This window comes from Podarcis muralis, chromosome 14, assembly GCF_964188315.1.
Source record: "Podarcis muralis chromosome 14, rPodMur119.hap1.1, whole genome shotgun sequence".
Taxonomy (NCBI): domain Eukaryota; kingdom Metazoa; phylum Chordata; class Lepidosauria; order Squamata; family Lacertidae; genus Podarcis; species Podarcis muralis.
In genome coordinates this window covers 20,412,176-20,437,505 of record NC_135668.1, presented here as the reverse complement: position 1 = coordinate 20,437,505, position 25,330 = coordinate 20,412,176, and the positions used below count along the sequence as shown (strand labels likewise).

General features: G+C 46.1%; 1 protein-coding gene across 3 annotated transcripts in view; it reads left to right on the top strand.

The window, feature by feature from the left end:
• Positions 1–2,375: 2,375 nt before the first annotated feature.
• The window catches only part of ACAN (aggrecan), an 82,310-nt gene continuing 59,355 nt past the window's right edge, over positions 2,376–25,330 (top strand). For all 3 annotated transcript variants that reach the window (XM_077918902.1, XM_077918901.1, XM_028705913.2), the window contains exon 1: positions 2,376–2,785. The gene's annotated coding sequence lies outside the window, so the exon portion shown is untranslated. The remainder of the gene's footprint in view (positions 2,786–25,330) is intronic.

Sequence of the window (25,330 nt, the reverse complement as noted above, 5' to 3'; positions counted from 1 at the left end):
GCGAAGACAGTTCCCTGGCATTGCCAATGACCAGGTTGTTTTGCATTGGCTGGCTCAAGAATTCCCCTGTGGCTTGTATTTCTCCCTTCCCACATCCCAAATAATCAAAATCCTACCACTTATTAATTTATAGGGTTTCAGGGGAAGTCCCCGCACACAAATCCATCACAATATACATGGCGCCAATTGTCTTCTTCTTGCTCCCTTCTCGCTGCATCTTCCTAGCAAGGTACCATTTCCCACTAAATTCTGTTCACATGACAGGGCAAACTGAATGGTAACCTCAGCAGAAGTACCTATGGGCTGCTTGGCCAGTGTCTTCCCACTGGAGAGGCAGTGTGGTGTAGTGGTGAGAGTGTCAGATTAGGACCTGGGAGACCGGGGTTCAAATCCCCACTCTGCCATGAAGGTCACTGAATGACCTTGAACCAGGTCACAGCCTCTCAGCCTAATCTACCTCACAGGTTATTGTGGGGATTAAATGGAGGTGGGGATAGGACCATTTAAGCCAGTGTTTCCCAACCACTGTTCCGCGGCACACTAGTGTGCCGCGAGATGTTGCCTGGTGTGCCGTGGGGAAAATTCGAAAGATTTTTTTTTTTTTGTAAAAGTCAAATTAGGTCTTAATCTATCCCTCGAGCGCCTCTTGTCCGTTATTGTGACGCATGAAGCGTGTTCCCGCCCACTCCCCGCCCTCCCTTGCTTCTCTCTCTCTCTCTGTGGCGTTCTCCGCCGCTTCCTGCTGGGCATGCGCAGCTCGCCTCGCACTTCCATTCCGGCCCCTCCTTCCCCCGACTACCCCGCCGCTCCGTTCCTTTCTCTTTCTCGCGTGTCAGAGAGCGGCGGCGCGAGCGTGGCGGTTCCCTCAGGGCTGACGGAGGGCTCGAGGAGGAGGAGGCAGGACGTGGAGGCGGAGAAAGCGGCGGCGGCCACCCCCCACCTCCGGCTCGAGGCCCGCGTAGAAAGCTGAGGGGGAGAGATAGATAGAGGTGGGCAGCGGCGGCGGCGACCACGACCAACCGCCACAGTAGTTGTAGCGGTGGCGACGGCGAGCAGGGACTCCCGCTCTCTCTCCGTCGTGTCTCTCTCTCTCTCTCTCTCTCTCCCGGGCCCGTCCGTTGAGTCTCCCGCGCGCCTCGGCTACAAGATGAGCATCGAGATCCCGCCGGGTCTGACTGAGCTGCTGCAGGGCTACACGGTGGAGGTGCTGCGGCACCGGCCGCCGGACCTGCTGGCCTTCGCCGCCAAGTACTTCGCCAAGCCGCGCTCTCCTTCCTGCCTCGCTTTGCTGCCTCCTCCCCCCCACCCCCAAAGCTTGGAGGTTCCCCGGCGCCGACCCGCAGGTTTGACCCCCTTCTCACACCTGTTCGGGCTCCTTGCACGGAATGGGGCGGATGGGGAGGAACGGGGCTCGCCGCTGCCTCCGCTCGCCCTCCCCCCCTCCGCCGGCGGTCCCGCGATTCTTGGCTTTTTGGCGGTTGGCACAGAAGGAAGGCAAGGGGGAGGGGAAAAAATTGAATCTTACACTTTCGTGCGTCCCTCCCGGCGTGACGCTGCGCGCTGACGTCACGGGGCTGTAATGGTGGTGTGCCTCGAGATTTTTTTCATGAAACAAGTGTGCCTTTGCCCAAAAAAGGTTGGGAAACACTGATTTAAGCCACCTTGAACTCCTTGTGGGGAGGGAGGGAGGGAGGTGAAGTATAAATGCAATAAATGAATACTAATTAATATTCTGTGTAGCCGGATGCCTGCCAATTGCACCCTAACTGGAATCCTCCGAACTTTCCTCTCTTCTGCCTGCCTTGCATGTTTCGGGTGACCCCCTACGGAAGATGCTCCAAATATTTATCCTGACAGCTCCCTTAGCCAGCCTGCAGCATTATTGACTGCATTGCAGGCACCCTCTCCCTCATTTTCACCCACTCGTCTTGCTGAGAGATTTTAATTAGATATATCTCGATTCTCTCTCTCCCCCCCCCCCCATCCCCATTTTTGCACAAGTCCTGCTTCTCTCTTCAACCTCATTCCTTATATTCTTCCTTACTTTCAACCACTTGTGGTACATACTTTGGCTGCTCTCTCTCTCCCTCCAAACGGTTGTTTTGCTTATTTAAAAAATAAAACCCCCAATTCCCTGTTCTCCCTATTCAGGACTTTTGGTCATCCTTTCTTTTTCTTCTGCCCCCCTCCCATCCCCCCCCCCCCAAAGAGGTTTGGCTTCTCTTTTCTCTCTTACAGCCCTCCTTTTGCTGCCTCCCACCACCCTCCTCTTCCCCACCCAAACTCCTGTCTTATTTTTCCTGGATTCCTGCCTACCTTGACTCAAACTTTTCATAGGAGGATTCAGTGCCTTTAGCAATCTGCCAGCTATAGCAAGAGGTATCTAAGGAGGGACAGGAGGAGCCTGGAAGTCTCTTTTCACAGCCAGTAGCAGCTCAACGTGGGCTGTTGCTTAAAATCTCTCACCCCCACCCCTTCGCTCTTTTGATTTTTTTTCCCTCCTTCCAAAAAATCAACCTTGCTGCTGCTGCTGCTGCTTTTGCTGCCACTGCATGAAAGGAACCTGACGTACCAATAATTTTGATTTCTTCTTGGGAGGTTAATAAACCAGGGAGGGGGGAAAGATCTATCCACAAAACAAAAGCAGGGAATCTCATCTGGAGGCTGTGAAGGGGATCTACGAGGGATCACCGGACGTTGTAACCTTGTTCTTAACACACAAGAATCCTTATTGCTCTGTTAGGTGTATGGGACTTAAATTCTTGAAGCACTGAATTTGTTGAAGGTAAGCATATATTCTTCCTTTTTTTGCTGTTAAGTATTTTATTTTTAACCAAGGTGGGATGGGTTGGATGTTTCCCCCTAGAATCCAGAGGCAGTGGTACCTTTGAATGGCATATGCCTGGAGCATTGAACAGGGTTGAAGCTTTCATGCCATGCTTGTAGACTTCCTGGAGGGCTCTTGCTGAGCACATACTTGGCCAAATGAGCTGTCAGTCTGATTCAATGGATTATGTATGTGCAGGAATGCAAGAATATGGGGTGGTTTCGACACCCAACTTGTTGTAAAAAGTTGCACCCCAGAAAAGTTTGCTCATGTCAGAGAAGCGTGTGCATGTGCGATGCCCACTGTTGCCAAGCAACCAAGAAAAAGATCAGACTCTGCCAGCAACTCAGTCTGTTGAAATTTCAAGGAAATAGATCTATAGTCCGGAGAAGGGCATTGCCTAGTTTGCTTGGTAAAACAGTAATAATAAGTATAATCTTATTTTTATTTATACCATGCCATGATCATACTTACAGCACCTTGTAGAGTTACATGGAATAGCAGCATAGATGGGTCCCTGTCTGCAAGGAGTTTACAATCCACATAAATCAGAATGAGGGGGAAATGAGGAGAGAATGAATGCTGACAAATGTAATCAATGCTTCTGAAATCCATTCATAAAGCAGGATTCAACTATTTGTTTTCAATTGTGAAACAACAGCATTTGTACATCTCCATCTTTTCAAATCTTCAGCTTGCCTCACGAAATTTGCTTCCGTGGCTTTGGCTAAATTCAGTGAGAACAAATTGTATCCAGTCTATTTTTGCTCTGTGTTAGTTCATTCAGATGTGTTCATTCATAAATCTGTTCTCTCTTGCCTCCTCATCATTCTGTAATTTATTTATTTTTAATAGCAACACAGAAACAAATCTGCATTTTGTATGCATTTTACTCTAAAAATGCATTTATTGTATATGTTTTATTTCCAAAAAGCACTTTATATACAGCATGATTATTATTATTTTGGGGGGGGGGGTTGAGCTGAGAATTGTATAACAAAATTCAGAGAAATGTGAAAAGCAAATGACAACTATAGTCTAATATGCCTATTAGTTTAGGAAGTCCACATCAGAACAGTTTGCTTAAAAATGTAGACCAAGTGAAAGCATCAAGCATTTATATATGGAATAGCAGTGCACAATGACTATGGGGTGAATTTACCATAGCTCGGCCTAAATTTAGAATTGGGCTGCAATCCTAACCATATCTACACATGAGGAGGAAATCCTATTGAAATCAATGGGGTTTACTCCCCGTTTAAGTGGGTTTAGGATTACAGCCTCAGTTTATCACATAGGCACTTCTCACTCTTTCTTCCGTGGAGTTGTGAGTGGCGCGCACGGACTCTTCCTAATTTTTCCTCACAACAACTCTGCGAGGTAGGCCAGCCTGAGAGATAGGGATTGGTCCATTGTCATCAAGTGAGTTTCGTGGCTCAGAGCCCACGTCCTCAGCCCACTTCCCAAGCCCACACTGCCTGCCTTGGCCAATCGTGACTCATAAAGCAAAGCACTGACACCAAACAGCAAAATTATAGATTCGCTAATAATGTATTTGCAAACCGTTCTGCAAAACTGGAAATTACAGAGCTCACCGCCGTTGAGCAAGATTCAAAAATCGCTATGCTGCAAAACCAAGAATTATCGGATGTGTTTGTACTTTGATGTCACCCTCCTGGTATAATCTGTCTGTGACTTCCATTATATGTGAGGGTGATTGTGTAAAGAGGCTGTAATTACCATAGGATTGGGTGGCTGGTGAGCTCAACACTAGTACAAATGATGGATGAATGGCTGCAAGAAAGGAGGGGGGAGTATGTTTGTCCTACATTCTAAAATAAAACTTTTTTAAAAAAATCAATAGATTTGGGCAGCTAACAGGGATTTGTTGCTGTTGAAATATGGTTTGTTGCAAGGTCTACAGTGACTTGGCATTCTTTTAAAGTCCAGGGATCTGCTTAGAATCTCTAAATACCCGCCTTCCTTTTGAATGAATGCACAGAAAGTGCAATTTTTCCAAGCTGCGGTTTCACGTTGAAAAGAAAGTGTCGTTTCTACATGGAGACTGCTTTTTTTTCTTCTTCTTTCAACCCCTTCATTACTCATGGAAGTTTGCATTTTCAACCTGATGCCAAAACCTCACATTTTCCCCCTACCCTATCCAGTTAGAAAGTTTCTTTTCTCTATGGCTCTATTAGTCTTATTTATTTTTCTAAAAAAACTTCTTAGACTTCTTCCAACAGCGGTAACACTCAGAAGGCACATAATCTGTTGTGTTGTTTTTTTAATGGTTAAAGCAAATTGCTCACTTCTACAAGTCAGTCCAAATTGACTGTGTAAATCGTAAAGACAAGCAGGAAAAGTTATAAGGTACTTTTAAAAAAGCAATCGTTAAATCCACCAGCATTGCCCACTAGTGCTTTGAAACTATTATTGGGAGGGTAACAGCAATTTAGCCAAGTGGTGTTATTTACTAAGAAATTGTATATCACTGGGATGAGGAGGAAGCATAGAGAGATCCCTTATGGTCTTTGGCCCCTGTGCACACAGACTGAATTCCCCCTTCCCACTTTCAGGTTTGTCTTAATAGATAGGAGTCAACTCTGTGGCAGTAGAGGCAGTTCCCACCACTATCGCAACGTTGTCCCAAAATGCCTGGGAGGAAATGCAATGAAGAACCTTGAGGAACCTGTAAAATGAACCAACACAGTTACCTTTCTTGGAGTATACAATAGCCATGTGTATCTATGGGAGAAAAGTCATAGTCTGTGCTAATAAATATCATTGGGATGCATTTAAGAAAAGGGCCAGTGTGGAGCAGTGGTTAGAGTGCCAGACTAGAACCTGGAAGACTAGAGTGCAGATCCCTCCTCAGACATGAAGCTCACTGGGTGACCTTGGACCAGTCACTATCTCTCAGCCTAACGTACCTTACAGGATTAAACAATGGTAGGAGGACCATATACCCTCCTTAACTCAAGACTTAAATTTTGATCTTCTACTTCAGTGACCATAATGCCTTGGGAGGAAGCAGACAGGTTTTGCACCTGCCCTAAAACAGCAATGAAAATGATACTTACCAGCATCGCTGAGATAGGATATTGTTTGTTGTGTCCTTACTATAGAGGACAAGCATAAGTTGTGAGTCTTTTGACTGGCTCTTCTGAAAGTGGTCCATGAGACCAAAGAAGAAGAAGCCATGGGTCGTGTATATGGGGCCTAAACTTTATTTCACAAAGAGATTGGATGAGTACAAAATAAGGACCTAGTTTTTGGCTTTGTTGGGTCACCCAATCCAGCCAATACACAGCATCAGATTCTTAAAGAAAAATGAATAGTTTTTGTTAAATACAAGAACATGCAGACACTGGGGGTGGGGGAGACAGGTAAGTAAAAGAAGGCTTATTCACACCTCCATTTGCCCTGCCATTTCCCCCCAGGAACACTTATGGTATAGCACCGAATCAGAACAAATGGCAGTTTTTCAACAGATTGCTGTTTGTTCTGATTTAGCACTAAAGAGTGTGTTTACTGGGGGAAAGCAGCACAGCAAAGGCAAAACCACTCAGACCTTTGCTTAGAAAGCACAGGAAAAGCAGAAAAGCACCCAGACCTGTGCTTTCTAGGCATGAGACAAGTGGAAGTATGGGAAAGCCCAAAGAAATGGTGGAATAAAATAATAACAATAAACCAGCCTACCAAATTTCACTTTTGCTTCATTGAAGCATCAGGTTCTGGTGAAAACAGTACACTGAAGACTTTGCAATGGCCCTGCCAGATCTCTTCCTACTCCTTCCCCTGGCTTGTCTAATTTTCCAAATTTCCAATCTCCTAATTCATACTGGCTGCTCCCACATTTTGCCCTTGCTCGGCCCCCTGATGCAACAATCCTTCAGGCTCTGAAGCTAGACCTTTGCCTTGGCTTTTCTCTTCCTGGATCCACCCACCAGATCCACCCCTTGATCTCCCCTCAAGACCCACCTCCCTCACTGCCCCTGCTTTGCACCCTTCTTGAGTATTTTATGCCTTGGTGAAATGTATCCTTGAACTCTAATAATGCTTCTTGCCTAGGCAGAGGATAGGGACAGGCAGTGCTTTTTTCTGGTGGTACGCAACAATATGCAGTAGTATCATCTGGGGCGGGGAGAGGGAAGGAGGTGGGAGGGTTCTCAGACCCCATTAGAACATGAAGTCTCCTTCCCCAAGCCTGGGAAGTGTTTGCTCAGCTTAGGGGAGGAGGCACGATGCTCTGACAGGATCCTGGAGCCCTGCTGCTGCCTTCCCAAGCCAGGCCGGGAAGGCCTCTTCACCTGGGCAGCAATGGGAGCCAGCATGATGTAGTGGTTAAGAGCGGTGGACTCATAATCTGGTGAACCGGGTTCGCTTCCCCGCTCCTCCACATGCAGCTGCTGGGTGACCTTGGGCCAGTCACACTTCTTTGAAGTCTCTCAGCCCCACTCACCTCACAGAGTGTTTGTTGTGGAGGAGGAAGGGAAAGGAGATTGTTAGCCACTTTGAGACTCCTTAAAGGTAAAGGTAAAGGTAAAGGTAAAGGGACCCCTCAGCATTAGGTCCAGTTGTGACCGACTCTGGGGTTGCGGTGCTCATCTCGCTTTATTGGCCGAGGGAGCCGGCGTACAGCTTCCGGGTCATGTGGCCAGCATGACTAAGCTGCTTCTGGCTAACCAGAGCAGTGAACGGAAATGCTGTTTACCTTCCCGCTGGAGCGGTACCTATTTATCTACTTGCACTTTGATGTGCTTTCGAACTGCTAGGTTGGCAGGAGCAGGGACTGAGCAATGGGAGCTCACCCGGTCGCAGGGATTCGAACCACTGACCTTCTGATTGGCAAGTCCTAGGCTCTGTGGTTTAACCCACAGTGAGACTCCTTAGGGTAGTGATAAAGTGGGATATCAAATCCCTCTTCTTCTTCTTCTTCTTCTTCTTCTTCTTCTTCTTCTTCTTCTTCTTCCCCGGCAGGTGGGTGGGCAGGCAGGGGAGTGTCAAGCAGCTAACCTGCCTTCACCACCCAGCCTTGGCACCAGGCCACACCCCTCCCACATGTGCTAGCCCCGCCCCCTGCTTGCTGGTGAGTACTAGCCCATTTTTTCTAGAAAAAAACCCCACTGGGGACAGGTGTGTGTGTAGAAACTAGACTACTATATAAAAGTAAAAAATCGCTTTCATTGCTCTGCTCACTTTTGCCTCTGGCCCAGTGTCCACCTCTGGCATGTGGCCCCCAGAAGGTTACGCACATGGTAATGTGGCCCTCAGGCTGAAAAAGGATCCCCATTCCTGCTGGGAGACTGCTGGGAGGTGTAGAAGAGCAGGAGTATATATAAGGAGAATACACTACATTAGATCAAAACAGCAGTATACCTAAGCCCGCTCTTACATTATTATTTTTCTAAAATGCAAATTTATATAAATGAGCTAGATCCTTAAAATCCAACTTAATCTGGACTTTAAATCTGGAGGGTCACCGAACAGCTCATGCACTTAATAGCCGTCTTCCCTGGAGAGGGTTTAGCATAGAAGTGTAGCCTCTGCTTCCCCTATCTCCTTGCTCCTGTTCTCACTGGATGCTTCAGCAGTTGTAGTTGAATCAGAATTATGATGAGGAACCTCTGCATCTCCATACTCAAGCTGGTACCCGAGGTGGAACCTTTCGCAGATGTTCAACATTTCTACGGTAATTACAACGCTCCCATTTTCAGGGTTCATATGCTCAAAGGAAGCGTGCAATCTGCTCCTGAGAATCACACAGTGCTCATGTCTACAGGTTGGCTGAAATTTATCACCTACAATAGTGCTAGCAATGTTGACCAGGTTGTGGGGCACCTGAACTACATCTCCCATTGGACCTAGCAAGCATGGTCAATGGCCAGTGGAGATAGGAGTTGTAGTTCACCAATGTCTGAAGTGCCAATGGTTCCCCAGAATGGAAGCAGGCCAACAACTCTGATGCTGTGTCCTTTAGCCCTTTGTTTTGCATCACTATATTGTTTCACCTTGTCCTGGTTCTGCTGGGGAGCACAGGAAGTTTGGTGCATGAATGGGCACATCTGTCAGTTTGGAGAACATCTCAGTTCCTCATTTTTCCAGTCTTCCATTCTCCACATCAGTGTGTGATTGATTGATTGATTGATTGATTGATTGATTTTTGAGAGGCCTTGTGAAATTGATCAGAATTTTAGTGCAGATTTTAGTACATAGTTTTTTTTCTTTGCAATTTTGCAAGGCAGTTTCCCCTGGTATGATATATTTTTGTATGGTTTCTTTTTTTACTAATATATGCATTTACATGCACGCTTTACTTGGCTGGAGAATTGCATTGCAAAAAACTGGATGACTTTACAGGATGACTGTGCTTCGGTTTGTGTGTTGCTTTAGAAAGTGCAGATTAGGTAGGTTTGCCTTCAAATGAAAACTTAATCAAATTTCACCCTGACCCTAGTTTGGTATGAATCTGACAAGAAAAATGCAATCTGGGAAATGTCTCCTCTGAAACTCTGCATGAAGTAGGTCAATAGGCCATAAAGATCTTTAATAATTCTGTTTTCCAGTTCTGCCTTTCACAGTGAGCTGCTTGCAGGGTTTTCTTCAAACAGCAAAGGAACACCCAACCCAGATCCAGTCCCAAATCAATTTGAGGCATGGGGCAAATGTTCAATTGGGGTTTTGAGAAGGGGAAGGAGATGCTCTACCTCCTTCCTTGCAGGGAATGTGCTTGTGAATGAGCACCTGCATCCTGCAGGATTGAATCCTTTGCTCACCAGCTAGTGAGTGGAAGTTTCAGTCCTGCTGGAATCTGCTTCCCCAGCCCATTCCCTGTGGTGGAACATGCTGGGGCTGCCTGCCTCTTATTTCTGCCTGACATTCTGCCCCTTGACAGCCCCAGATCACTCTGGGTAGTCCAATGTTCGGTGATTTGAGGCTGTTTCCACCCAACTCAGGAAAAGCCTGGAGCCCCCCATTTGAGCCTGATTCAGTTCAAGATTTGAGTTTTGGCCAAATCTGGTACATAGCCCTAATCATCAATGACTTGGGCACAAAGGTTTGGAGTACATGTCTCATGCATCAATGCCTAGCTTGGTCCAAGGATGGTGTGCTAACTGAAGAGGTCATGTTGGTTGATCATCATGTGAAGGTTGGGTCCATCCATAATCAGCACGTTCCTGATATAGCGTTCCACATCAGAATCCATATTTGGCCAATAAAACTTTGCACATAGAAGTTGTTTGGTCCATAGAACCCCATGATGCATCTTTTCATGAGCCACCTTCAATCAATTGCATATCTTAGATTCAGGTATAGCAGCTGCAGCAGGCATGACAACCCGCTCACCTCTTGACAGAACATCCTCATGGACGGAAATTTTGCCAGAGGCAAAATTGGTTATTTGATAAGATGTATACACCACCAACAACAAAATCCTCCAAGCAGTTTACATACTTGAAAGGGTGCAACTAGGTGGGCACTGTCTGTGTGATCAGTTGCCAGATTGAATAATATGTTTCAACGTAGCGAGAAATACATCCTACTGATATCTTTTCTTCCAAGAGGTAGTGCCTTGAACCACAAAATACACATGTTGACAGCCTTAACAAGGAGTTTCACCCCATTTCAGAGAGTGTAAGATGTAATAATAAAATCAACTGTGTTGGGCTTCCTAAAGCTGTGTTTGATAGTACAAGCATAGTGTTGTCATCTCCCAGTGAGACGCTGAGTTCAAGATGGTAAGACATTGTTTTTAGTTGGTTGAAGCAGGTGTATGAGTGTGATCAGTCAGCCACACAAAATGACGTCCCTCAGAAGCAAGCATTGCAATGTTTTATGAACCATACATGCCACCGAGTTTTATGTTCATTCTGTGAATACCGCTTCTCTGGAGTAGAAAGGGGAGCAGCTGGCATTTACTACAGGTTTACAAGATTCAGCTGGTTAAGTCTGTAGCAAAATGACTCTTAGTCCAACAGCACTGTCCGTCAGTGTTTGGTACAGTGGTACCTCGGGTTACATACGCTTCAGGTCACATACGCTTCAGGTTACATACGCTTCAGGTTACAGACTCTGCTAAACCAGAAATATTGCTTCAGGTTAAGAACTTTGTTTCAGGATGAGAACAGAAATCGTGCTTCGGCGGCGCGGCGGCAGCAGGAGGCCCCATTAGCTAAAGTGGTGCTTCAGGTTAAGAACAGTTTCAGGTTAAGTACGGACCTCTGGAACGAATAAAGTACTTAACCTGAGGTACCACTGTACATGAAGGTTATAATAGACAGGACAATGGTCCTAGGTTGGTGCAATTTTCAGGTGCTGAAAAGGTAGCACTCTCACTGTAGAACAGTTCAAGAAAAGCCCATTTTAGTCCAGAAAGTGGTTCTGAGATACCTACATAATTGGAGAGTGGGGGGGGGGAGGGAGCGAGAGAGTCAGAAATTGCCTGGAAGGAACACAGAAATTTCAGATTCTTAGGTTTTGGAGTCTTTAAGAACTAAAGACTCCATTGCAGTCTGATTCACTGACTCTCCCTTCTGAAAAATATGTACAACAAAAGCAGTCTTCTAGGCAAGTAGATGTTCCCCATGACCAACATACAACAGTATTTTTCTATGAGAACTGTGCTTCCCAGTAACCCATAAACATGAATGGATGGAGCTGAGCATAAGTGGTTTTTGTTGTTGTTATTTGTGGGCAACAGCCTTAATTGTGTGGTAAAGTTTGGCACTAACAAAATTCCTTTCACTCCCAGTATCAGTCACCATCTCTGACTGCTTCCTGTTAACTTCCACACTTCCTTTCCCTTTGTAATTCATAAAATAAACCAGGCCCTCTTCCTCCTCCTCATTTTCAGTTGCCAAGGCAGCTCATACAACTTTGTCCAGGGCCAGCCCTATCATGAGGCAGAGTGGCACAGATGCCTCAGGTGGCAGATGCTGAGAGTCATAAAGTAGGCAGCTGTGTAGCCAAATGATCTGTCCTGTGAGTCCCTAAGCTAGCCTACTGCCCTTAGGTGCAGTGAAGGATGCTGTCCCATGTTAAAGGAAGTGCCTGTGCTGGTGGTAAGGAAGGCATATTGTCCTTTGCCTCAGGCGGGAAAATGTCTTCAGTTGGCCCATGATTGCAGTTAGTCTGCACCTCTGGCTTTTTTTGTGAGAAATCCAAGTTCAATGTCCACTTTATTATTTGCAATATAAACAAGTAGCATTTGTTGTGCCACACTGCTCTCAGGGGTGGTTCAGTTATCATTATCATTAACATTATCATTATTATATACATTATTACCTACCCTTCAGCCTAAGGTCCCAGGGTGGGTTACAACAATTAAAACACAACATTAATATTATAAAAAAACAACAACAATTTTATGCAATATTTAAAACAACAAGCTACAAATGTCCAGTTTGGTTCTCTTTCTCATTTTTAAAATTCAATTCTCCACATTTCTTCAGCAATTTCTTTTTCAAAAAAATCCTCTTGAAATTCTACAGCATTCTCTTAATAAATACATTTTTGAATGCGGTTATGACTTTAAATGCAAACCACATTTAATTTCTCCCCCATCCCGAGTGGCAGCCAAGATTATCGGAGCTTGTCTGATTTGTATCCTGGGGTGCAGCATCCCTTGTGATTGCTACATTGCTGAGTGACACAATTAATGGACATATCTGCAGTCACCACACACAGCAGCCATTAGGCAACTTTATTCTTGAACCCTTTCATACAACCTGGCCATAGTAATTGCCTTCTCTGGTGGCTGTTCATCCTGCTGCAGAAATTTATAATGTAATGTTTTGTGGATGGATTTTCCCAGCACCTGATTCCTAAATCGTATAAGCTTCCAATTCTCTCTGCTACCATGATTTAGCTAGTTATCATAGGCATATATAGATTTGCCCGGAGCTTGTATTAGGTGTCCAAATTTAAATATTTCAACCACAACATTTGTGTAGTGAACTACTTACTGAGGCAGCTCTAGATTGTGCAAATTGGAGGCGGGGGAAGTCAGTTGTAGTCAATCTCCCAGAAACTGTGAGAGTGTTGCCCTTCTGAAAGCATCATTTTTCTTGTCCAGTTTGGCAGTGATTCTATAAAATGTCAAAGAGCCCATCAACAGCTTATACTCAGTATATAGTCATACAGGATATAGTCATTAGATTCTGGAGCAGCATGACCTCAGTGAGCCATGAGGACACAGTGTTCCTGAATTCCAGCTTTGTCACCAAGTTGTAGTGTCTCTTTGAGGCTTCTCTGAAAATGACATCTAAGGCCACATGAAAGGAACTTTTGGCCTTCTAGATGTTGCTGAACTACACCTCCCATCAGCCCCAACAAGTGTGGCCAATGGCCAGGGATGATAGGATTTGTTGTTGAGCAACATCTGGAAGGCCAAAGGTCCCCCCTTGGCCATGCTTCTTGGTGCTGATGGGAGTTGTAGTTCAACAACATCTGGAGGACCATAGGTTTCCCACCACTACCTTAGACAGTGCATTGTTTTGACATTTTTATTCCTGCAATGCTTCTTTTAATCTCTAGCCCTTTTGTAGCCACCACCACCTCTTCCCTCCTTCCTTTTACTTCTTGTGTCCTTTACAGCATCAGTGGGGAGCTTCCAACCCTTGGCCATAATTAGACCCACAAGGCCTTTGCCTGCAAGTGTTTTTGGGGCAAACTACAAATGCAAGTAGATAAACAGGTACCGCTCTGGAGGAAAGGTAAACAGCATTTCCATGTGCTGCTCTGGTTCACCAGAAGCGGTTTAGTCATGCTGGACACATGACCTGGAAGCTGTACACCGGCTCCCTCGGCCAATAAAGCGAGATGAGCGCCGCAACCCCAGAGTCGGCCACGACTGGACCTAATGGTCAGGGGTCCCTTTACCTTTACCTTTACACCCTCCTGTCAGTCACCTGATCTCAAATGACATCAGTTGCGAAGAACCATTACCTCCAATCTAAGCACTGTGTTAACTTTGGAGATAAGGGGCGGTGCCCAGTGGTCTCTGTCTGCTAGTGCAAAGGCTCTTGAGCTAGCAGATGAATGAGTTTTGATGCTGCACAACAGAGGAATCCAATGCAACAGTTGTGCTAGCAGACACTTGTGGTGTAACATAATCTATTGCACAACAGAGCTACAAGCAAACTGCTTATGTGTTCTCTTGTGCAACTAATGTTCTGCTGGCACCAAAGCATTTTGCCAAAAGAACAAGTCAAAGTCACTTAGCGCTGCATTAGATACAACCCAGTGCGTCTTTGATCTTAGAACTCAGCACCAGAGTGCTAAGATCAATAACCTTCTGTTATTTGTGTCATTTTCACTCACACCAAGATTGGCTGCCTCATTATACATTGCTGCAGGTTCTCTCCACCTGTTCTATGATTTTTGGTTTACTTCTCAATAGTCTCTCCCATTTATTTCAAAGCCAATAGGGTGTTAAGGAAACATATATTTGAATAATGTTGGCCGTTCAGAACATACCTCACAAGCTTCAGTGTGTGAAATAACAAGATGCCCATAACATGGTGCTCTAGTGTGCATGCACACACACACACTCACACATGCATGGATACTAGAGTCAACACACATACATTACACACTCAAGCATTTAAACTCTAGAGCAGAGGTGCAGAGCTGGGTCTGGCCAGCCGGTCAAAAACTTATCTTCACCCACTCACTGGGGGCCAAGTTGAAATAGGTTGCCATTTTCTGTCCATGTGGTTTGAAATCAAATCAGGTGGACAAAGGCGCAACATTGCACTTTGCAGGTCACACAGATCAGGTGATCATAGGTTATTAGGAAGCCCTGGGCACAGCACTTTAGAAGCCCCGATGATCACCTGATTGGTGGGTAGGAAAGGAGGAAAAAATTAGGTTCAGTACACATTTAAGGTCAACTTTGTCAAATCCACACCATGCGAAACGAAACATAGCGATCCTTCAAAATGCTCACAGACCTGAATTTTGCGATGCAGTTCTCCACCCAACCAATGTTTACCAAAAAAAATTAAATGCTTATATTAGGGGGAAGTGTACATAAAAATGAAGATAAGGGTGGAAATGAAATACAAAAATCCATTAGGGGAAATTGCATTGCAAAAAATGTGTACATTAGTCAAAACAGCATATAGGAATGTGATTTTTATGGGAGAAATTCACACTAAAATGCTGGAGAATCTTCATGAGGATTTTGTTTTTTAAAAAAACCTGCTAATTGATGTGAAAGAGTAGAAAATTGAATTTAACATTGGGAAAATTAGAAACTAACAGATCCTTGCAGCCTTATTGGAGGGGCTTGAAACACACTGTGTGGGGGGCCTTACACAGGTATTGGCAGGTGCTGTTCATCAGTGGTGTCTGGAAACCCTCTTTCAGCTCTTTTCCTGTCCCACACCTGGCATCAGGTATAGGGCAGGTAGGCCTGGCTTAGCCACTATGGTCTAAGTAGTCATGTGGATCAGAGGTTCCCCACAGCTGCTCTGAAGAAAAGTAACTTACAGGAAGCTGCCTCATAGTGAGTCAGGCCATTAGTCTACCTAGCTGAGTATTGTCTAGTGACGGACAGTGGCTCTCCAAGTTTCAGGGAGGGTCCTTTCCTAACCCTAACCAGAGATGCTAAGGATTGAACCTGGGACTGTTTGCATGCAAAGCAGATAGTCTGCCGCTGAAACGCAAGAAACTCACAAGGTTAACCAGGCATCACAAAACAGCCAAAACAGGAGCAGTGATTAGATCAAAGTATGTTATATAAAGCAGTAGGAATAAGGTGGGAATAAAAACAACATGGAAGTGAGGGTGGGAAGTCAACATTTTTCAGAAAAACATGTATTGAAATATAAGTAAATTTGTAAAACCTGTGAAATCAATTAAAAAAAAATATGTCCAAAAGAGGACCAATGGCTTACTAGAAAATTGACTGGAAAAAGAAGCATGTATTCTATTTAGGTATCCAGAGAATGCATGCAACAAAGTATAGACAGGGTATTGTGGGAGTGTGTGCCAGCCCCACTCCAACATCCCTGTTCCCACTGACCAGGGCCACCCCAATACATTTTGGAACTTGAGGGGGAATCGTATAATGGTGCCCCCTTCCCACCAGGAAAGAAGGGGTCAGGGAAGATCTCTACATCAGGAACTAGGTGTTAGAGGAGATCAACATTGGTATCTGCTGCCCCATAGACCCTGCTGTCTGAGGCAGTGATGTCACCTTGCCTCATGTGTGGGCCGGTCCTGCCACAACCTTCTTGCATTTAGCGGGGCAGCCTGAAAGCGGGGGTTCTTCTTGGCACGTTCAGCTGGTCAAACTAAGAATACCCTGCTGCAATCAGGACCCAGATTGTGGAGAGAATTGTAAGCTAGTTCACTCAAACGCATGAAGAAAGTTCCTTCAGACCTGCTACCTTGATGTGCAGAATTCAGAGGCAGAGCCATCAATGTACATGAGACTTTCCAGTGATGTAAATCAAAACACCAGTCCCTGCCCTATTGCTCAATCTGACACTCTCCAGTTGTTTTGAATGGCTCAGCTACCCACCATCCCTGAAAACTGTCCATCCTGCTTCAGAGAAGATACCAAGTTGGGGAGGGCTGGTCAAAACAGTGGGAGAAAAACCACAACAAAGAGTGATGTGATTAGTACCACTCTAGGTTTCTCTGCAGGGACGTGGGTGGCGCTGTGGGTAAAACCTCAGCGCCTAGGACTTGCCGATCGTCAGGTGGGCGGTTCGAATCCCTGCAGCGGGGTGCGCTCCTGTTGCTCGGTCCCAGCGCCTGCCAACCTAGCAGTTCGAAAGCCCCCCCCGGGTGCATGTAGATAAATAGGGACCGCTTACTAGTGGGAAGGTAAACGGCGTTTCCGTGTGCTGCGCTGGCTCGCCAGATGCAGCTTGTCATGCTGGCCACGTGACCCGGAAGTGCCTGCGGACAGCGCTGGCTCCCGGCCTATAGAGTGAGATGAGCGCACAACCCCAGAGTCTGGCAAGACTGGCCCATACGGGCAGGGGTACCTTTACATTTTTTACTAGGTTTCTCTGCTTCTCAGTTGGGGCTGGAGCAGAAGGCTGAGAGCCCCAGTAGGTAGAGCCCGAGCCAATGACAGACAGAGCCAACTTAATCTAGAATCATAGAATTGTAGCATTGGAAGGGACCCCAAGGGTCTCTGACAGTTCTACAAGGGGCAACGCTGAAACGAAGGAGAAGGACTGGTTGTAAGTAAGAAAGCAGGCAGGTGCAGGCTGGCTGGCTGAGGAGAGGATGAGGCAGGTGAGCCAGTGACCCATTTGCTCTCATGCAACTGCCTCTACTGTCTGTTCCTATATCCCATTCCTCTCCTCCCCCATTTTTTTTCATGCCCCTGTGATCTCCCAGCCTCGGTCCAGTATATCTGAAGGAGCGTCTCCACCTCCATCATTCTGCCCGGACACTATGGTCCAGCTCCGAGGGCCTTCTGGCGGTTCCCTCACTGCGAGAAGCCAAGTTACAGGGAACCAGGCAGAGGGCCTTCTCGGTAGTGGCACCCGCTGTGGAACGCCCTCCCACTAGAGTCTTGGTTGACCACAAACTTGACATGAGCCAACAGTGTGATGTGGCAGCTAAAAAAGCCAATGCAATTCTGGGCTGCATCAATAGCAGTATAGCATCTAGATCAAGGGAAGTAATAGTGCCACTGTATTCTGCTCTGGTCAGACCTCACCTGGAGTACTGTGTCCAGTTCTGGGCACCACAGTTCAAGAAGGACACTGACAAACTGGAACGTGTCCAGAGGAGGGCAACCAAAATGGTCAAAGGCCTGGAAACGATGCCTTATGAGGAACGGCTAAGGGAGCTGGGCATGTTTAGCCTGGAGAAGAGGAGGTTAAGGGGTGATATGATAGCCATGTTCAAATATATAAAAGGATGTCATATAGAGGAGGGGGAAAGGTTGTTTTCTGCTGCTCCAGAGAAGCGGACACAGAGCAATGGATTCAAACTACAAGAAAGAAGATTCCACCTAAACATTAGGAAGAACTTCCTGACAGTAAGAGCTGTTCGACAGTGGAATTTGCTGCCAAGGAGTGTGGTGGAGTCTCCTTCTTTGGAGATCTTTAAGCAGAGGCTTGACAACCATATGTCAGGAGTGCTCTGATGGTGTTTCCTGCTTGGCAGGGGGTTGGACTCGATGGCCCTTGTGGTCTCTTCCAACTCTATGATTCTATGATTCTATGATTCTATGATTCTAGATGTCAAAGACAAAAATAACTACCAAACTTTTAGAAGACATCTAAAGGCAGCCCTGTTTAGGGAAGCTTTTAATGTTTAATAGGTTACTGTATTTTAGTGTTTTGTTGGAAGCCGCCCATAGTGGCTGGGGAAACCCAGCGAGATGGGTGGGGTATAAATAAATTATTATTATTATTATTATTATTATTATTATTATTATTATTATTATTTCAAATCCTGGGGGAACCCAAATACCACTGGGCAAGCCTGAGCAAAACTTTTGCATTTATCCCAGCCTCTATTATTTGCCCATTTCACGTGAGCCATACAATGTAGGTTTCCTTGGTGCAGTGCTGTGTGTGTGTTTTATTACTGGCACAGTCCCACCTAGATTTCTCGAGAAGAGGCACATTTGTATGCAGCCACCGTCAGTTTCTTAAGCGCCTCCGTACCGTTTTGAAAATCAACAGGAGCTTTCATAGGCTATGAATGAGACATCTTTTCTGTCCTGGTGCTCTAACCTGCCCGTTCCCTTCGCCTTCCCCTTGTTGCATTGCAGAAAGGTGCCTGGCCACCGCAAGGTGCCACCGTCCCCAAAATTGGTCGCCTCCCTCTCCCTCCTCCTCCTCCTCCCACCAGTCCCTCCACCACTCAGCTCCCGTGCACCAGACAAACCAGTCACTGTATGTGTGTACCCTTCGCGGCCAGCTTCTCAGCAAGCAGCAACAAAAGCTGTGTTCATTGCAAGGCCTGGACCACATACGGTGCCAGCTTTCGGCCTCTGCAGAGCAGCTTTGAACATTCAAGGTCCTTTAAAAAGAGCAAGAGTTGGGGCCGGAGCAGGGGTTAAGGGGAGAGAGAGAGAGAGAGAGAGAGAGAGAGAGAGAGAGAGAGAGAGAGAGAGAAGGTGGAATGAGAAAGAGAGTTGTTATATATTAAATTAACTTGAGCACCATGTAACAACGGAAACTGCACAGTTTGCTTTTTAAGAACTCACTGCCTCCTTGTGCGAGAGCAGAACAGATCGCCCTGTGTGTGTACGAGCCTGAAGTTCTTCGGTCTTCCATCCATCTGTGTGTACAAGGGGGAGTGGGTGTGAGTGGCTGCCTCTGCCTTTCCCTCTCAATGGGCTTACAGTGTGAGATGTATAGAAGCTTTTTTGTTGGGTTCAGGAATAGATGGGCCTTTTTATTTTATAATGGGAACTATCCACCTCTCTCTCTCTCTCTGAATATATATGTGTGTGTGTGTGTGTGTGTGTGTGTGTGTGTGTGTGTACACACACACACACACACACACACACACACACACACTGGTGCAATACATATGTTTGTGCATGCAAAGTGTTTTCTCAACATAAAATGATCACATCCCTTTCAGGTTCAGGTTCAAAGGGGGTACAGGGAATTGAGTAAGATTGAAATGGCTTCTAACACAATTCACCCCCGCTACACACATGTATACTTTACTTTAAATCTCTGTGCAATGTAGGGTTGTTGTCAACAGACCACAGATTGAAGGGTGGCTCAACCCACCCACTGTTTATTTAGCTTTGGACCAAAGCCAAAGGAACAATTTGTGCGGTGGGCTCCACCTCCCAGGACCCAATTCAACCTGGGCTCCACCCCTATCTCTACCCACATACTGGAACTTTTGATTTCAAGAATGAGCAACTCTGATTTGATCCACCCCAAGACTCAGCAAGAGATATATTCAAGCTTCTCTCTTATTTTGCAATGCCAAAATATGCCAGTAGTCCTCGTGTCTGTCAGGAGAACAAGGGAAATTGTGTTTTCCAGTGTTCCTGGCACCTTGCTTGTGGCTATAGGTCCTGATGAAGGGGGGGGGGGTAAGAACCCCCTTCTTCCTCAGTCTTTATCCAATAGCTGTCTAAGCAGTCGGAGAAAGGAGAACTGAGTCCTGGACTTAAATTCCAGAATATTATATTTTTTCAGTCCTGTGGCTGTGTTAGATGCTAACATGTTTATAGCACAAAAATGTTAAGTTTTCTCTTAATCTGGAATTGTTCACGCTCATCCTCAACATGCTGTTTTCAGCCTAGATTGAGTCTAGGTGTGCATTCATACACCTCATTGCCAGGTCAGCTTACACCTGTTTTCAAATGGACATACTTCAGCGTAATGCAGAATCAATCTGCAGTGAGCTTTACTATTCAGAATGAAACCAGTTTCACAAGAAGCACATTTTAGGGACAAAAAAAAATACGCAATAGATCTAGATTGTGCGAGGACAAGCATTCAGTCTTCGTGGATTCTAGAATAAAATGCTATGTGTACACAGCCTATATTTCCCTTCCCAGCTGTTTAGAACTCATTCTATAGAAAAATCCATAAGGGGAGAGGGAATGTTACATCAGAATGGAAACCCGGCTGGATCCGTAGGAGAGGCCAATGAGCAGGAGAGAGTTTGTCATATGCTCATACATCATAGATCTGCATTTCACGCACATGTTCTTCCATCCGCAGGAGTCACCCCTGCTTGTTATTAGATGTCTTCTAAACACTGCATTAGTCAGAGAAGCCTTTCAGACCTGAGATTCTTTGCCAACCAGCTTGTACTGAATTACTTGAGGTTTTTTAGTGTTTTTGCTGTGTACCTCCTTGTGATATTTTTATATGAAAGTATGGTTTATAAATGTTTAAATAAAAAATAAATCAATGGAAAGGAATTCAAAGACATCCGCAAGGAGGCAGTGGCGTAGCGTGGGTTGCCACGCCCGGGGCTGTGGGGAGGGCAGGGAGTGGGAGGGAAGAAAACAGACAGAGTATGTATTGTAGGCACAGAGATAAAAAGAGTCATTATGTTGTCTAGAGAGGTCACTTCCTGGTTCACAGGAAGCACGATGGAAGTGCAGCACCAGATATTGAGGCAGCACCAGGTGTTGAAATTTTGCGCCCCTAACAATGTTGCGCCGGGGGCAACCGCCCCTGTGCCCCCCCCCCCCATGCTACGCCACTGCAAGGAGGGGAATGAAGGATTGGAGAATTTTTATTAGCATTACTCAAATGTATATGACTTTCTTGCAAAAAATTAATGATGAAATAGTAAAGCTCTCACAGAGCAAGCTTGGACCCCAACTGCACAATACATTTAAAGCAGTACCATGCCATATCTTTAAAGAATCATGAGAACTGTTGTTTGTTAAAGGTGCTGAGAGTTGTTAGGAGACCACACTTCCTCTCACAGAGCTAGTTTTCAGTGTGGTTCATCAATCAATCTCTATTCCCTAGAAGCTCTGGAAACTGAAGATCTCTGGCATCATCTTCCCTCTCAAAAAAAAATAAATATGAATGTTGGGGACTGTAGTTTATCCACCACAGCGCTGCACATCCCAGCACTCTTAACAAACTACAGTTCCCATGATTCATTTAGTGGTGAGGAAATGTGCTTTAAAGTATGATGTGCGCCTTTTAGAGGCACTTGTAGTGGGTCAAAGCAACATGATCTGTGTCTCAGGGAGGTTGTGAGTTTGATAGGCCTGTCTTGTGAGACTTGGCACATCTCAACATGCATGGCAGAACTAAAGTTGCCTTAAGGACTTTGGAGGGGGGGGGTGTCTGGTAGATGAGCGATTTGAAGAGGTGTGGGATTTTGGTGACAAAGGCTGCATAGAGAGCCTCCAAGGGCAGGGCATTTTCTATCCATCCTAGCTGGTGCCAGTGCAAGGAAGGCAAACAGAGAACTATTTGTGAGTCAGAAAGGCCGGCCGGCCTGCCACAGACAAGATGTTTGTGTGGCAGGTAACTAATGAGAGACCGAACATTGGCTTTTAACTTGAGGTGTGGCCATTTAAACCTGTTCCGTTCATCTGGCGTGTGGTCTTGTTTAAAATGCAAATGTGACTCATTCTGCTCTTTACTCAGGAACATGCTGACTGGAAAATAACTATTTTTGGGGGGAAACTGAAATAAGTGTTGCCAAGCTAATCAGCCTTTGTGCAAGGTGCTAGCATGTGTTATGGTTCACATAGCCACCGCCACCTTGCTTTGTGAAGTAGTGAAGCCTGTGACGATGGTTACAGTCTGGTTTCATTGATATTGTCCTATAAAAATAGAAGGTTATCGTCAGGGCCGTCTTTAGCAGATGCGGCGCTGCGGTGCAAATATCTGCTCAGCGCCCCCAAATTACCACGGATGGGGGGGCGAAGCTTCACACTGCCAGCCATGGGAGGGGGCGCGCAACTCTCCCCCATGCCACTATGGTTGGCGGGGCGCAGCTGGCAGGCGTGCAGGGAAAGGGGAGGCCACCAGCAAAGCCCCGCAGCTCCCTCACTCGCTGGGGCACCCCCTGAGAGGCCAGTGCCCTGGCGCAACGCACCACTAAGCCGTATGGGAAAGACGGCTCTGGTTATCATCATGCGGCCCCTAGGGGAGGACTTCTGGGGCCTCATCAGAATCCAGTTTTTTTTGTGAAGTCAGGGCAGGGCAGGGGGGCAAAAGAGAAGGCGGGTTTTAAAACAGTGGATTTCAACAACAGCAGAGGTTTGAGTAATGTAGGGCTAGAAGGGGAAAGAGGAGCTGCAAGGGTATTGGGGGCTTGAAAGAGCTGTGAGGGGGGTTGGTGAGCAATGTGAGCAGGGGCAGCAGCCTCTGGTGTGTGGAACAACACTGATGAGAAGCACTGGCCCCAAAGATCCATGCTATGGCTTCTTCTCACGCCAGCATCTTGGGATGCTTTTGATGAGAGGCCCCAGGCCAAATGGGATGAGTTTATGCTGTGGCTTCCTATCACACCAGCATCAGTCCTTGGGGCATCCCTGATGAGAAGCCCCAGGTCAAATGAGATGAGTCCATGCTCTCCAGGGCTCTAGACAGAGGTCTCTACCAACCTGGAGATGCCAGGGGTTGAACCTTGGACCTTCTGCATGCAAAGCAGAAACTCTACCACTGATTGTATGGTTGTATGTTGTGACCCAGCATAAGCTCATCTATGCTGAAGGTATGGATGAATCAATGAAATAAAAATGCCAGTCTGGAGACCAGCCTTCACCAAACTAGTGCCCTCCAGATGTTATAGATTACAAATTCCATCTGCCTCAACCAGTACAGCTCATAGCCCCTCTTGCAGAACTACACTTCCCAGAGTTCCATGGGGTGGGGAGAAAAAGGCTAGTTAACCAGTCCTCTTTAGAAGGAAGGATTGCATTTGGGATAAATTTTAAGATAATCAAGCAACTCATTCATCACAAAGGCCGTACAAGATGATAGTATTACACCAGAAGCAAGTAAAGATTTATTAGGCCAGAGGTAGGGGGATAAGGTTTGTTAGCTCATCCTAAGTTGTTACCTTGGGATGATTATACTGGCACAACTACTGATATGATATGGACATGGGAAATTAACAGCACACTAAAAATATCAAGATTACCTTTTGTTTTGGAAGGTTCTCTCCTTGTTTGCTTTTCTTTCACTTTTCCTAAAACTTGGGCACTTCAGCTACAGAAGCTGATGGTTAGAGCCCTGCTCAGGAATGCTAAAAGTGGGGAGGAAGCTGGGGGCACACTTCCAATGCCCCCACCTGTGCCATCTCCACGTCAAACAGTCCCACATTGAGAAGGAAGGTTTGAAAGGAAATTTGAAGGGTGTTCATAGCTGAAAGTGCTTAGAAAACTGTACCCCATGATCAGAAACTGTACTGTATCAGTGCTCCTGGTCACATCAAGGATTCTAAGCACCTTACAATCTGCTTTCACATTTTCCCTCTCGGTGTGGGAAAGTTTGAAGCCTAGCCAGAGCTCAGTGAGGTATTGGGGGGGGGGGTATCTGTATGTATACACATTTGCCTACCCTCTTTAAACCCACGTGCATTCACCCGAACATCTGAAGAAGACTTAAAGGTAAAGGTAAAGGGACCCCTGACCGTTAGGTCCAGTCGTGGCCGACTCTGGGATTGTGGTGCTCATCTCGCTTTATTGGCCAGGGGAGCCGGCATACAGCTTCCAGGTCATGTGGCCAGCATGACTAAGCCGCTTCTGGCGAACCAGAGCAGCGCACGGAAACGCCATTTACCTTCCCGCCGGAGCAGTACCTATTTATCTACTTGCACTTTGACGGGCTTTCAAACTGCTAGGTTGGCAGGAGCAGGGACTGAGCAATGGGAGCTCACCCCGTCACGGGGATTCGAACCACCAACCTTCTGATCGGCAAGTCCTAGGCTCTGTGGTTTAACCCACAGCGCCACCCACATCCCCGAAGAAGACTTATTTCCTCCAAAAATCTGAACACATCTTTTCAAGATGTGAAATCTGTCTGGATATTATAACTGAGCAAGTCAGTTTACTAGCCAAATTTTTCATGGTCCAGCCCTGCTTCTGTCCTCCTGATCTGTGAAAACAGATGAAGACCTTGAGGTAGGAGATGAGACCTGCCATCTGAAGAGAGCATCAAGGCACTCCATTTCTACAATCAGGCATGGCATCAATATATTCAGCATCTGTCGGCAGTTTCCAAGGCCCCAAAAACCAGAATGGTCCCACTGGCACCTGCCTTGCTGCCTGCAAGCCACAATTTTAATATCCCACAATGTCCTTGACATAGTGCCTTTCCAGGAAATTTCCAGTGTGGTCCCACCACTGCTGCGCTGTGAAACTTTGTATGTATGTATGTATGTATGTATGTATGTATGTATGCCCTCTGCACACAAGAAGATCCTTTGCCAAAGGTCTTCCTTGAATCCCTGTATGTATCTATTGTGACTCATTCACAAACAAAGCTTAGTACCTGATGAAATCCAGAGGTGGGCAAACTGTGATCTTCAGCCAGGGCCGGATTTAGGTTTGATGAGGCCCTAAGCTACTGAAGGTAATGGGGCCCTTTATATGTCCAGCTGTCCTTTGTCAACAACAAATTGTCACTGTTTTTTGTGTTGAATATATATCTATGTGGGGCTACCTTTGAAAGTGACCCAGAAACTACAACTAATCCAGAATGTGGCAGCTAGACTGGTGACTGGGAGCAGTCGCCGAGGCCACATAACACCGGTCTTGAAAGATCTATATTGGTTCCCAGTACGTTTCTGAGCACAATTCAAAGTGTTAGTGCTGACCTTTAAAGCCCTAAACGGCCTCGGTCCAGTATACCTGAAGGAGTGTCTCCACCCCCATTGTTCTGCCCGGACACTGAGGTCCAGCGCCGAGAGCCTTCTGGCAGTTCCCTTACTGCGAGAAGCCAAGTTAGAGGGAACCAGGCAGAAGGCCTTCTCAGTAGTGGCGTCTTCCCTGTGGAACGCCCTCCCATCAGATGTCAAGGAAATAAACAACTATCTGATTCTTATAAGATATCTGAAGGC